Here is a 13603-nt window from a genome sequence, read left to right as displayed (position 1 = left end):
CCCTTGAAGGTATCAAAGTCTGGCCATAGGAAGATTCATATATAATAATGCAATCTTTCAGATGATCAACAACAACACTTCTTGCCTGTTTCTCCCCTATGGATCAAGGTGGGGAACAACAGACTGAAACACAGCAACAAAGCAATATATAACCCAGTTAAAACATGGAAAATATAATGAGTTAAAAGAGCATTAACACCGGATAAGAAGAATTCATATTAAAACAATCAATTAATATTTTTAAAACTCAAGATTGAAAAACCATCTGGATAGACCTGCTGGAAAATATTAATCCTTAACGCTGTTGTAAACTCACATTGCATTTCCAGATGTCAAAAAAGTTTGATGCTGCACAACATATAAGGTGTGTCTCTGAGTTCACAAAATGTAAGCAGGGCTGTTGATGACTAGAGCTCATGGAGTCACCATAGGTCAAAGCTGACTTAATAACTATAACACAAACATATTTAAAATTATTTAAACTGAGGCTGCTTTTGTAAACAAACCATAGAGAAGATGGTCACCTCACACACATTATTTTTCATTCAAATCAATCCGTGTGGTCAGCTTACTCATTAACAGTAATGTAAACATGGAGAAATAAATGCAATTTCCTATATTAGTTCTCTGTGCAGGTCTGGGTTTGGGATTCATTTCCATTAAAAACTTGTTTATACCCTTTTTTTTTTCTCCCAAGTGCTCAGAAATGGCACCAGAAATGCCTCAGCAACCTATAAAGATCCACTCGGGTGTGAGTGATCAGACAGGACCAGAAGAGAGCATTTGGATAAACATAAATGGGGGAAAAGTTAAAAGCAACAATGTAGTAGCTATTTACTACAACCTACCAAGACAAGGTGGTGGATGATGCTTTTCAGAAACAAATCTCAGAATTTTGCAAGATGCCAGAACTAGTAGTTGTGGGAGGTTTCAATTATTCTGATATCTGTAGTGAGAGTGATAACTTTGTTGCTGTTGTGTGCCTTCAAGTCCTTTCCAACTTATGGTGATCCTAAAGCAAACCTATCATGCGGTTTTCTTGGCAAGATTTGTTCAGAAAAGGTTTTCCTTTGCCTTCCTCTGAGGCTGAGTGTATGTATCTTGCCCAGAGTTAACCAGTGGGTTTCATAGCTGAGCCAGGAATTGGACCATGGTCTCCAGAATCATAGTCCAACACTCAAATTACTACGCCACACTGACTTTAGCACAAACAGTTTTTAAACCATTTTTAAAGTTCAAAAACAGCACCTATGGTGATACGTACTGCACAATGCCATCTCCATTTCATCACTGCCTTACTGTACAGGTGTGGTTACAGTGTGTCTTGTCATTGATGGGAAGACCCATCAATAAGCCCCCCCCCCTTATGTATGGCTGTCACATTAGTCCCTAGGTGTGATGAGTTCTTTGCATGATATTTCTGGGATTGGACAGTCACGTGGTGTCAGTCTCTCCTTCTGGGCAGTGTCGCACTTTTCCAGGCAGGCTTTCCCCCTTGTAAACTTTCTTAAGGCCTCATTCTCACTCCCTTTTAAACTGGATTGTGAATCTGTTTGAACTGGTTCAAACAACCTTGGTTCCCACTTAACCCGAATGGCTGAAGCAATTCTGAGAGGGGGGTCTTGTGCTAGACCCATTTAACTCATGTCTTTTTGACACTGATTTTTTCAGCTTCTTTTTCAATAAATCGAATCTGTGCAAGTGTGAACCACACGTAGATCAGAATCAATTCAAATTTCCCCTTTGGCTGGCTGGAACGGAATCATTTTGAATCAATTCATTGGTGAATGGAAACCACAAGTGGATTATTTTGGAGGGAAAAATGCGATTGGGGAAAATGTAGTGGGAACCATGCTCTGCTGTCAAACTGATCCATCATTTGGATCACACACCAATTTATCTGTAAGTGGGAATGGGGCCTTTTAATTTATTTTTACTCTGGAATTGCATCAAAAATAAAATTTAAAAATTTAAAAAATTATAAAACCTGAAAGATATACTCGGTAGGGCATAGGGCAGAGAAGCAGGGTTAGGGAGGAGTGTGAAAGAGAACATGAGACCCCATTTGCACTATTGCAAGGATATGTGAGAGGGAATGATTCCAATAGGGTAGAGTTGGTCACTGCAACCAAAGCAGTTGGTATCTTATGGGGAAGTGACTATGTAATGCTAGAATTCTTGCTTGTGGGGCAGGCCAAAAAAGAGAAAAAGTCAAAAATAAATCTTGGATTTTTGGAAAACTGATTTTATTAAGCTCAGGGAAATACAGTGCACCCTTTTTTTACACGGAGGATCTGTTCTGGATCCCCCCATGTTAAAAAAACACGTATGCTCAAGCCTCATTGAAAATAATTGAGCTCGTGCATGGTGCGGTGTGCGGGGGCACATGTGTCCTATTACTCTTAATGGGACGTGCCGCCCCTTGCACCCCACGCACGTCCATGGGCTCCCTGGCAGCGTATGCTGAAAGCCACGTATGGTGCGTCCAGGTATGATGTGGGTGCACTGTACTAGGCAGAATCCTATGGCTAGAGATGCCAAAGAAAAAAGACACCTAGGATGGGTGGGGTTTTATAAAAAGGGAATTACTAAACGCACAATCACTAATAAATTCATGGAAACAGAAAAATGGGAAACATCTGAAAAAGCCGATGTGGCTATAAATTTGAGATGAGAGGAAAAAGGTGGGGGGATCATGCATAAAGAATGGAAGAAAGGACAAATCACTATGGAAAAATATAAATGTGTAGCCTAATCTTTCACAAATAGTATAAGGAAAAGTGAAGCTCAAAATAAACTCCGACTGGCTAGGAAAGCAAGAAGCAACAAGAAGTTTGGTCCCCCCCCCCCCCCCCCCGAATACAGAAACAAAATAATGATCAGGAAAATGGTCAGGCCACTGCTCAGTAAAGCTGGTAAAATGTTAACAGTGCACAAGAAGAAGGCAGGACTGTTCAATACCTATTGTGCTTCAGATTTCCCCCCAAAAGTGAACTGTGTTCTTCCATGCATCAGCAGAAACTTTGGCAAGAAATCTGGACTGTAAATCAAGCTTGATAAGAAATTACTCAAGAATCACCTAGTTAACCTAATGAGTTCAAATCTTCAGGGCCAGATTAACTGCATCTCAGAGTAGGTACTTGCTGACATGCTCCCAGAACTATTTAGCATCATTTCTGAAAAATCTTGGGGAATGGGGGATGTGACAGAAGACTGGGTATGAGCAAACATTGTTCCTCTTTTTAAAAAAAAAGTCAAAAGAGAAGAGCCAAGAAACTCCAGGCCAGTCAACCTGACTTCAATACCAGGAAAATTATTAGAACAGATTATACATAAATCTGTCTGCAACTATCTTGATTACAATGCAATGATTATTACGAGTCAGCATGAGTTTGTCAAGAATAAATCCAGCTGAACTAATTGTGTGTGTGTGTGTGGCCCCTAGTTTAATAGATGGTGTGAATGCTGTGGATGAGTTTTATCTATATTTCATCAAAGTATATTATGAGGTCCCCCAGAATATTTTGATTAACAAACTGTTTAAATATGGAATAGATGGAAACACCATCAGATGGATCCATAATTGGTTGGGAAACTATGCTCAAAGAACTGTGCTTCAAACTGGAAATTATCTCAGGGGAAGTGCCTCAGAGTTCTGTCCTAGGGCCATTATTCTTCAAAATTTTTATCAGTGGTGGGTGGAGGGAATCCTTAACAGGTTTGCACAAGATACAAAACTGAGCAGGGCTAGCACGTTGGAAGATAAGAATTCAAAAGGACCTTGATAAAGTAGAAAAGTTGACAGAAATGAATAAAATGACATTCAACAGAGTCAAATGCAAAATTTTACATTTAAGCCACAAAAACCAAATGAACAGGTATAGAATTGGGGATACATGGCTCGGGAGTACTACATGTGAAAAGGACCATGGGATTATTGTTGATCATAAGTTGAACATGGGCCAACAGTGTGATGAGGCATCAAAAAAGACAAATGCCATTTTAGCATTAATAGAATGTTAACATAGAACAGTGAGTGTTATAGCAGTTTTTCCAGGTCAAGGAAAGTAATAGTCCCACTATATTCTGCACTGGTCAGACCTCATCTGGGATACTGCCTTCAGTTCTGGGCAGCTCACTTTAAAAATGGTATAGACAAGTTGGAATGGGTTCAAAGAAAGATGATAAAGAGGTAGGGAGAATAAAATGTAAGAGGGATGATTGAAGGAGCCGGGCATGTTCAGCTTGGTGAAGAGAAGACTGAAGGTTTACCTGATTGCATTATTTAAATATCTCAAGAGGTCCTCACACAGAGGACACCCCAGAAGGTAAAACCAGGTGTAATGGTTTTAAGTTTCAGAAGCATAAATTTTGATTAAACACTAGAATGAACATCTTGACAACAAGAGTGGTTCCACAATTGAACTAACAGCCTAGAGAAGTGATGGGGTCCCCTTCTCTGGACAACTTCAAAAAGAGACTGGACAGCTACCTGCTGTTGATGCTTTAGCTGGAGATCCTGCATTGAGAGAGGGTTTCACTAGACAGCCCACGAGGCCCTTTCCAACTCCATGTTTCTAAAAGATGAAACCCATCTCTCAGATATGCTTAGTCTTGAGTCTCTTCAAAAACATTTTGAAGAGCAAGTATGGTGCTGCAGGGTGAAATCATTTTTGTTGGTTTCTTCTGAAGCCGACTAAGATGCTGAATCATGTCAAACCACAAAGAAAAAATAATTACATAGTTATAGTACAGCTACCTATGTCTCAAAGATTACACACAAACAATATTGGTAAGAATGGGTATTCAGACAGAGGACATCATTGTCACCTTTTTCTTAGCTATGAAGCCCAAGGAGGTCTACATAAGCCAAAACCAGGGCCCATAACATGTGTGCAATTAGACTACATAAATGTAGATCTCTTGAGTCACAACACCGGGTTTCAGAGACATATATTTTGTGGTATCCTAAACAGACACAGCTCAAACTCAGATTCCACCTGAAGCACGGAGAGAGGTGCCCCATATTATGTGCTCCCCCCCCCATGTCTCATAAATAAGAGTCAGCAGCCACAGCAGTATCCCACACTCCCATGCAAGTGAAGGAGACAGTGGCAGCATTTTTGCAACCCATCCACAATGGGCTGAAGAGGTTGAGGAGAGGAGATGGTGCAACAACATTGCCGTATGAGGAGGCAGCATCCTTGTTGGACACTTTTACTCCTCCTGCTAATTTCTTTCTCTTCTCAGTCCTTCATAGAATCATAGAGTTGGAAGAGACCACAAGGGCCATCCATTCCAACTCCCTGCTATGTAGGAATACACAGTCAAAGAACTCCTGACAGATGCCCATCCAGCCTCTGTTTAAAAACTTCAAAAAAGGAGACTCCACCACTCTCCAAGGGAGTGTCAAACAGCTCTCTCTTGTCAGAAAGTTCTTCCTAATATTGAGCTGTAATCTCTTTTCCTGCTGTGTTCTGTGGTTTCTTAAAGCAACTCTGATCCTTGCTCCTCTCCCTGCCTTTCCTTGGTCCAGGCATCTTTAGCAACACACACACCAGGCTCCCAGATCACACTGGGCTGGCTTGCCTCACCCTCATACATATTATTACTATGGACAATCCATTCTGAGGGATAGCACCCAAAGCCAGGCCCAAAGTCAAAAGTGCGTACATATTACCCAAAGCAAGACAATTTCAGCACACAGGGCAGAAAACCCTGCAAATACAACCATTAAGTTAATAACTATTGCCTGCCCTTTCCTGGCACCCAAATCCGCTGCCTAAGGCAGCTGCCTTACTGCCTAATGGAAGGGCTATTAGCTCCCTGTAAATTCCTATAACCTTCAATAAATGTAAACTTATGACACTGTGTAAATAATAACAGCTTATAAATAATAAGCAGTAGGACAACGAGTGACATTTTTACAGATGCTCTCTTTGCAGGGGCAGAAGTCACTGAATGAAAGTGCACATACACACAAAACATAGGATCAAAGAGACATATAAAAAATAAGAATGACTCCAGCTCATGAGTTTAAAACTTGAATTGCATCCTTTCAGTTCCCTTTTTTGCTTACTATTGCAGTTATAAAACGCTCCTGGCTTCGTTCCTCTTGCTATTCTAGTTACAGTCTTTCACTAGCTTAGCATGGTTAACCATGACTCAGGATCAGGGGAGGTGTAACCACAAAGACAAGACATCTTCCCATGTTTTCTCAGTCATATGAATATAATCTTTAATCACATTGGTTACTAGCGCATCCGGACACTCTACTGTGCCAGATGAATTTCACAAGAGCTTTTAATTGGCAGTTGACATAATGCAGCAGTTTTACTCCTACTGCCACGATGTTAGCAGCAGCAGCACAGCTGGCAGTCAGCCTGCATAGGAGGCTGTAACTCAACAGAAAGCAAGATATTGAAGACCTACAGCCTTGAGTGCTGCTTCCACCCAACCACCAAGGGTGCAGAAGATACCCCACATCTGAATTCTTCTGATCTCAAGATGCATGAGCTACGAACACAGACATTCTAAAATGGCTTTGTGCACAAAAGCCTTTGAAGTTTGTCCCAGGCAGGTTCAACTGGCAGATTCAAAGTAGCAAACCCTGTGTGCAGATGTAACTATACAAGCATATGAACAGAAAGCAATGGAGAACAAAGAACTGACAAAAAGAGGGAATACTTGAGTTTTTCAGCAGTTTCTGTTTCTCAAGTCTGCACTGTCCTTCAGGCCCAGTCCTATAGTTTCCATTCATTTGAAGCCCTATGTGGCTGGAAGTAAATTCACTCTGCACAGTTTAAGCATCTTTCAGCAAATACCATGAGCCTCCTTCCAGCCATTTGATAATACCACCAAGTTTCAATTTTATTATTTCCCCCCCAAACTATTGCAAGAACCAGCTTTAATCTCTAGCAAAGCACTCATATCACCTTCCTGAAGCAGGAAATGGGGAGGGGGCCAGCAACCACACAAAAGCTAAGGGCTGACACTAGAACATTTCTCAATCTCCTGGGGGATATGTAACATGCCACTGCCCATAAATAGAGTGGAGAATTTGAGGCAAACATATTTCACTGACCTTTTGACACTGAAGAATTTCACTTCTAACATAAATGCTTTAGCATTACAAAAAGAATATAAACATAATAAAAACAGAAGCTTTTCATAAAGTATTTTACAATTTGTTTTGTATCTCATTCCTACAGAGCCTACCATTTTACATCAATAGCCTTATGTTTGTCAATTTGCACCTACCTTTCTTCAAGCCTGTTACTCAAGACAGCATTCATATATTTCCAGTCGTACAGACAACAGAGCCCATACTCACTCCTTCCACACACCAAAAAGTACCTAAGGTAGTTTCCAGTGACTTAAGAATCAGTGAATCAGCTCCTTAATTTCCTCCAGCTGGGTCACATGCTAATACTGAAGCACACAGACACATTTGATAGGAATTTACATAAAGAGCTAACTCTGCAGCAACTTCTCCCCACACAGCCATTCAGTTGCTATGTTGTTGTTGGTTGCCTTCAAGCTGTTTCCAACTTATGGTGACCCTATTATTGGGTTTTATTGGCAGGTTTCTTTAGAGTGGGTTTACCACTGCCATCCTCTGAGGCTGAGAGAGTGTGACTTGCTCAAGATCACCCAGTAGATATCCATGGCCAAGCCAGGATTTGAATTCTTGTCTCCTAGACTCCTTGTCCTATACTCAGACCACTACACCAGTTGCTATGGTCAGATGGAAATGAAGGAAGGGTTCCTGCACCTTTAGTAGGTAGGGTGCAGAAGCAATTTCAGTGGCTGTAGCATGGTCCACCTTTAAGAGAGTGTGCTGGAAGGAAATCTTTCCCAATGGCAGTCATGTGAACATGGTAGAAAGCTGATAAAGCATTAGTTGGCTATTAGCTCTGAACACTTTATGTTTGGTCACTTTTACGTTCCACCCTATATATGGGTATTTAAGGAGTTGCTGTTGTGCTCCTATTATCCAAAGACGAGCGAAACATTTGATTAAAATGTTTTTCCAATGCTGGCCTCGGGAAAAGGGGTGGGTGTTACATTTTGACAAAATCCCTGGATTATTGCAACATGGAGCCTGCTAGCAGAAACCTGCACATAGGGAATGAGAACAATTACTGAGTCCTTAAATAGTGTTTTGAAATGTCTTCAGGATTTCGCACGTGTTCTCTCATTGTAGTCCTTAAGAACAATGTTGTGGGGGAAGTTAGTATCATATCCCCCTTATGACTTCATGTGCGGTGACTGAAGTTGAGAGAGAGAGTGGCTTGCCTAAGGTCATCACCTACTGTATTTGACAGCAGAAGTGATATTTGATCTGTGGACATCCTGTCTTGTAGATGTTGTACTGCCTGAGTGGCCCCATTAGTGTGTCTTTGGTTCTTGTTGTATGCCTTCAAGTTGTTTCTGACTTATGGCGACCCTAAGCCAAACCCATCATGGGGGTTTCTTGTCAAGATTTGTTCAGAGGGCGTTTGCTTTTGCGTTTTTCTGAGGCTGAGAGAGTGTGACTTGGCCAAGGTCACCCAATGGATTTCCATCACCGAGCCCTGGCTTCCAGAGTACTAATCCAAATTTCAAACCAGTATACCTGGTCCCCATGGTGTAGATCAGTTGCATAGACATAAATACATTGGCCACATAGTAGCAATCTGTATCTAACATATAGACTGCATCTGCACTGCAGAAATAATGCAGTTTGACATCATTTTAACTGTCATGATTCAGTGTTATGGAATCCCAGAATTTGTAGTTTGTTGTAACACCAGATCTCTCTGACAGAGAAGACTATCTCACAAAATTACAAACCCTAGAATTCCATAGCATTGATCCATGGCAACTAAAGCAGTGTCAAACTGCATTATTTCTGCCATGGAGATGCAGCCCTAGCAGGAACAATAAAAACTGTGGCAGAAAAACATTTCAGTGTGGTACAAAGAATGTGTCTTAATACAAATACGTACTTATTTCATTATTTATATATTTATTTCATTTCGTGTCATTTATACACAGTCCGTCCTCGCCTTACGCGGGGGATCCATTCTGGATCCCTCCACGTAAGGCGAATTCCGCCTATGCTCGAGCCCCATTGGAAACAATGGGGCTCGTGCGCGGCGGCGCGTGGGGCGCAACAGGCGTGCTCACCCATTCAATTGAATGGGACGCGCCGCCCCTTCCGCCCCGCGCGCGCCCCGCGGCTTGAGCGCGTATGCTCAAGGCCGCGTATGGCACACCCGCGTATGGCGCGGGCGCGCTGTATTTACTTCATTAATATGCTGCCTTTCTACCAGGGTATTAAGAGCCAGAGTAGTGTAGTGGTTTGAGCACTGGATTAAAATTTTGGAGATAGGTCAATTCCACTTCCTGTCTATCTGACTTGTGTCTGTGGGAACAAATCCCATCTGAGGAAATTGGTCATCATTATCAAACATCACAGACCAGATAACAACTTATGATCTGTGTTAGTGATTATATCAGTGGATTTCTCAATGACCAGACTCAGCCATTGGATCACATTCTGGAACTGGGTTTAATAAACCATAGTTATATTCTTTAAGTGATGGGGAATGCCTTGATTTGCAGAGTCCAGAATAAAGTTTATTCATTAGCAGTGTGTGAGAAAAAGTGCGTTCTATGATGAAATGTTCTTTTGTGTGTGTCTAGACTGTATCTCCCTAGAGTGTTGTGTGGATTAGTAGATTAGCATGTGTGAATGGTTTTCCATGAAATCAACAATTCTTGCATGCAGAAAAATAGCATGTCAGGAGGAAGGTTAGATAGCATACTGCTCCATGAAATATTGGCTAATGCAATAAATAACCCCGAATTGTAGGACTCAGGGGGTATATTTACCATTTGATACAGTTATCTTCCTCTTCTTGTTCCCACTTTATTCTCACAACAACCCATGACACTGAGCAGGATAAATGAGAATGACTGCTCTATGGTCACACAATGAGTTTCTTAGGTTGGTTAGGATTTGAACCTAGATCTCCCAAGCACAGTCACTCTAACCAGTGGCTCCCGTTATGATGGTATCATAGTCCATTTTGTTTTAGGGTAAGCAGCAGAGATCACCCATCTGCTTCTTGCAGAAGCGTTTGTTTGTTAGCAACTTTTTTTAGATGTAGATGCGTGTAGGTATTTACTCTGAAGGAAGCCATAACAATGGTTGAGCAATTACTTCATCTTAATCGCTTGTGCTATTGTAATATGAATACCTTCTGGATGGGTGCTGAAGAAACAACCATCATGTTTTCCAGAACAAAGGCAGACTCTACCATGTATGTGTGTCATAGTTCAGGAACTCCGGAAAACATTGGCACGGTATTCACTGTAGTACACAAACAAAAGCGAACAAGCTGTTTCTCTTGGAACATTGGAGTGCAATGATTGGACATCCTGATAAACAGAGAGCTTTGCTGTGGTCTAATACACATAGTACTGGATTGTTTATTCATCACATCTCTAAAGCCAATGCAGGTTTACTTGAAAGTGCCTCTCTGTCCAGTAGTGATTACTCTTAAGTAAGTATTCAGCCTAAGAGTGATGACAGCTGAATAATGAAGCATGAAGTCATTCACTGGGATCATGCTCTCATCGTCCTTTTTGACCTGGGAGTTAACATATTGTGCCATCACACCAAAGCAATGCCTCATTCTTCTAGCTTGTTCTAGGGCAGTGCTCAGATTTACTTGGAAACAAATACCAAGAAGGCTCTTGGTGCATAAGCATGGAGACAAACTCCAGAAAGAGGCATTTAAGTTTCCATAGTGGTAGAACATAGAAGTCTCTGAACCCATCATTGTCTGAAGTGGTCCTTCAGATATCTTTCCTCTAAACAATCCTCACTGACTTTCCAATTACTGTAGCAGCAGTAAAAACTAACCTCCTCTCTTTCCTTTTTCCAAATGGTATGCCAGCTCTACTTCCAAGGCTAATAGCATTCCCTGAAGCAGTATTGTGCTCATAAAGAAGAGGCATGTGGTGCACATGCCTTGTTTACAAGGCTACCATCCTTTTAAGAGCCTTCAAGGAAAGCTCTCAGCCTTAAAACTGAAGTGTGCTTGTTGAACAAGTATTTTTTAAAAGACATTAGAAGAGTTTTTTCCCAATTGTGGCAGCGTAGGGAATAGAGTGGTCATGGCCTTGGTAGGTCTGAGGTGGAATTTCGACCCTCTTCCAGCTTTGTCAAAGTTATTCCCTGCTCTAGTCAGAGAAAGATAGGTGCGAGCCTCAAGATGTTATCAGACTACAACTTTCCATCAGCCCTAAGCACTATAGTCAATATTGTGATATCATGGGAAATAAAATCTGATAAATATGGTTTAGGACTTTAACTAACAAATTCACACTTTGTCAGAACTACAAACAATTCTCTTAAAATGATGTACCAATGGTACCTGTCTTCCTGCAAAATAAATTCTTTCTATAAAACTGGGAACATTAATTGTTGGAAGTGTAGGAAGCCAGAAAGTAATTGTTTTCATATCTGGTGGAAGTGTCAAGAAACTCCCCAAAATTGGGGGGAAATATTCATGATATAATGTCTAAAATTCTACAGGTAGAACACCCTTTCAATCCTCAGTTATTTTTGCTAAACATGGCATGCACATTAGGCCCCGAGATAGACAAGACTACCTTAATCAGCCAAGTGATGCCCAGTGATGGCTGAGAGAGTGCAATCATTTTAGTTATCCTGGATCATTTAGTACGTTGGATGCAATTGAGCATGGTATCCTTGGTGTACCACCATGCTTTGGTGACTTCGATCTTGGATGCTTTGGTCTTAATTTTCTCACCACTGTAAAGCCTAAGATCCTAGGACATGGCCAGTTACCAAAATCTACTTCCCGATCCCTGCTTTTCTGCCATCTTGCTGCTATGGTCAGTTCACCTTTTGGTCAGGACACATGAATACCAGGAGGAAAGTGTACAGATTTCTTGCTACTCTGTTATTCCCTCCAATTCCCAGGAAATCTGATTTTTGACTTGGGAATGAATACAAATATTACTTTTATCCCTGTCTAGAAGCACATTGCCTCTACAGGTAGATTTTTCCTTGATTCATATCATATAAGTGTAAGGAATTATAGATTTCTTAATCCATGGGGGAAAAAAATCAGAAAACAGTTTAGTGTTGTGGAGACATTAGGAAAGAAAATGGGTTCAAAAGAATTTGTTCAGTGTGGAGAGAATGGGTTGGGATTCATTTGGAAATCTGACACCATTGGACTTGGGCTGGAAAAAGACTGGGAGTGGTTGCTTAACGACAGATAGTGGCTGACCTTCTTCAGATATTGATCTTCATTGCCTGTTTTGAATAGGTCACACCCATTCTGATTGGATCTTTTCCTCTCTTAAGTAGAATTTATTTCCTGCCCAGTAACTTGACAAACCTGCATTCTATGTTGCTGACATTTCTTGCTTCATGTCATAAAATATTCTCTCACCTTTCCTAATTATTCATCTGGCAACTGCAAAAAAAAAAAAAGAGAGAGAGAGAGAGAGAGGCTTGCCCTTCAAATTTAATTCATTTATTCAACCTATCTTTCCCTTAAAATAGTAGGCATGATGGCTGACCATAAAACTTTCATAAACAAAACAGTTTAAAATGTCAAATTTCAAAGATGTGTATTCACATCCTTCCTAAAAACAGGAAGAGTGGAACTGAGCACAGCAATTCCAGGCAAGTGCCTTCTTCCCATTTTGGGAGCATCACAGGAGAAATATGTCTTCTGCTGCCCTTCAAGCAGAACTCTAAAGTGATGGTATTCACAGGAGGGTTCTTTTGAATATCTTAGCATCCAGACAAGTTTCTAATGAGACAAACAGTCCCTTAGACAGGATCCAAAACATTAAATAATTTAAATGTTAAAATCAACACCTTGTGTTATGCCCAGTTTTGTTGTTGTTTTGTGGTAAAAGCTGGTGCCACTATTCATTTGTTATTTTTTTCAGGTTCCAAAAAGATGTTGTCAGGTTCTAACATGAGTCAAGACTTGTTCCCATAGTTTAAGGATGTGCCCTCACTCACATGAAGAGCTAGCTTACCACTGGGGCTTCCAGATTCACAGAGAGGATGAGCTGTCCACACAACAAGCACCCACAATGGGCTGATACTGGTAGCACTGTCCACACACTCCCCAGAAGATCCTTCTCCCTCTCTTCCCACACCCATCCTATTGAGCACAGGTGTGCTGCACTGATGGTATTGTTGTGCTAATGTGTGCTTGTGCAATCAATTTGTATGTCTGAAAAAAGAATGGTGCCAGAGGGACCACATGAACTTGAAAATGAAAGCAGGAAGTTGGTCATCCTGGGCAAGAAGAGGTCAGTGATTCATTTGCCTGCCCACTGACACTCTTCTCCCCATCCTCAGACAGCATGCAGTCCACACACCCAAAGGATTCTCTGGAGCTTCTGCCCTGATCCAGAGAAAAAGTGAATTCTTTTTACTTTGTAGAACCAGCCTTCATTGGGCCTGTATTCCACCTGTTTTGGCCCCATGCATCTTCTAAGCAGGTCAGTGTAGGGACAGAAATGTTTCCTTTTTCCTGTGTGGATACTTTCAAAC

The 13603-nt window shown here is 41.2% G+C and overlaps 1 protein-coding gene across 1 annotated transcript in view; it reads right to left on the bottom strand.

Moving 5' to 3' along the window:
• CD36 (CD36 molecule (CD36 blood group)) overlaps positions 1-7333 on the bottom strand; it is a 110223-nt gene extending 102890 nt beyond the window's left edge. The window contains exon 1 of the mRNA XM_089524617.1: positions 7261-7333. The gene's annotated coding sequence lies outside the window, so the exon portion shown is untranslated. The remainder of the gene's footprint in view (positions 1-7260) is intronic.
• Positions 7334-13603: the final 6270 nt, after the last annotated feature.

The sequence above is a fragment of the Sceloporus occidentalis genome, unplaced genomic scaffold (assembly GCF_023333645.1).
Source record: "Sceloporus occidentalis isolate IW3139 unplaced genomic scaffold, rSceOcc1.0.p SCAF_5, whole genome shotgun sequence".
Lineage (NCBI taxonomy): Eukaryota > Metazoa > Chordata > Lepidosauria > Squamata > Phrynosomatidae > Sceloporus > Sceloporus occidentalis.
This window is presented reverse-complemented; position numbering and strand designations above follow the sequence as displayed.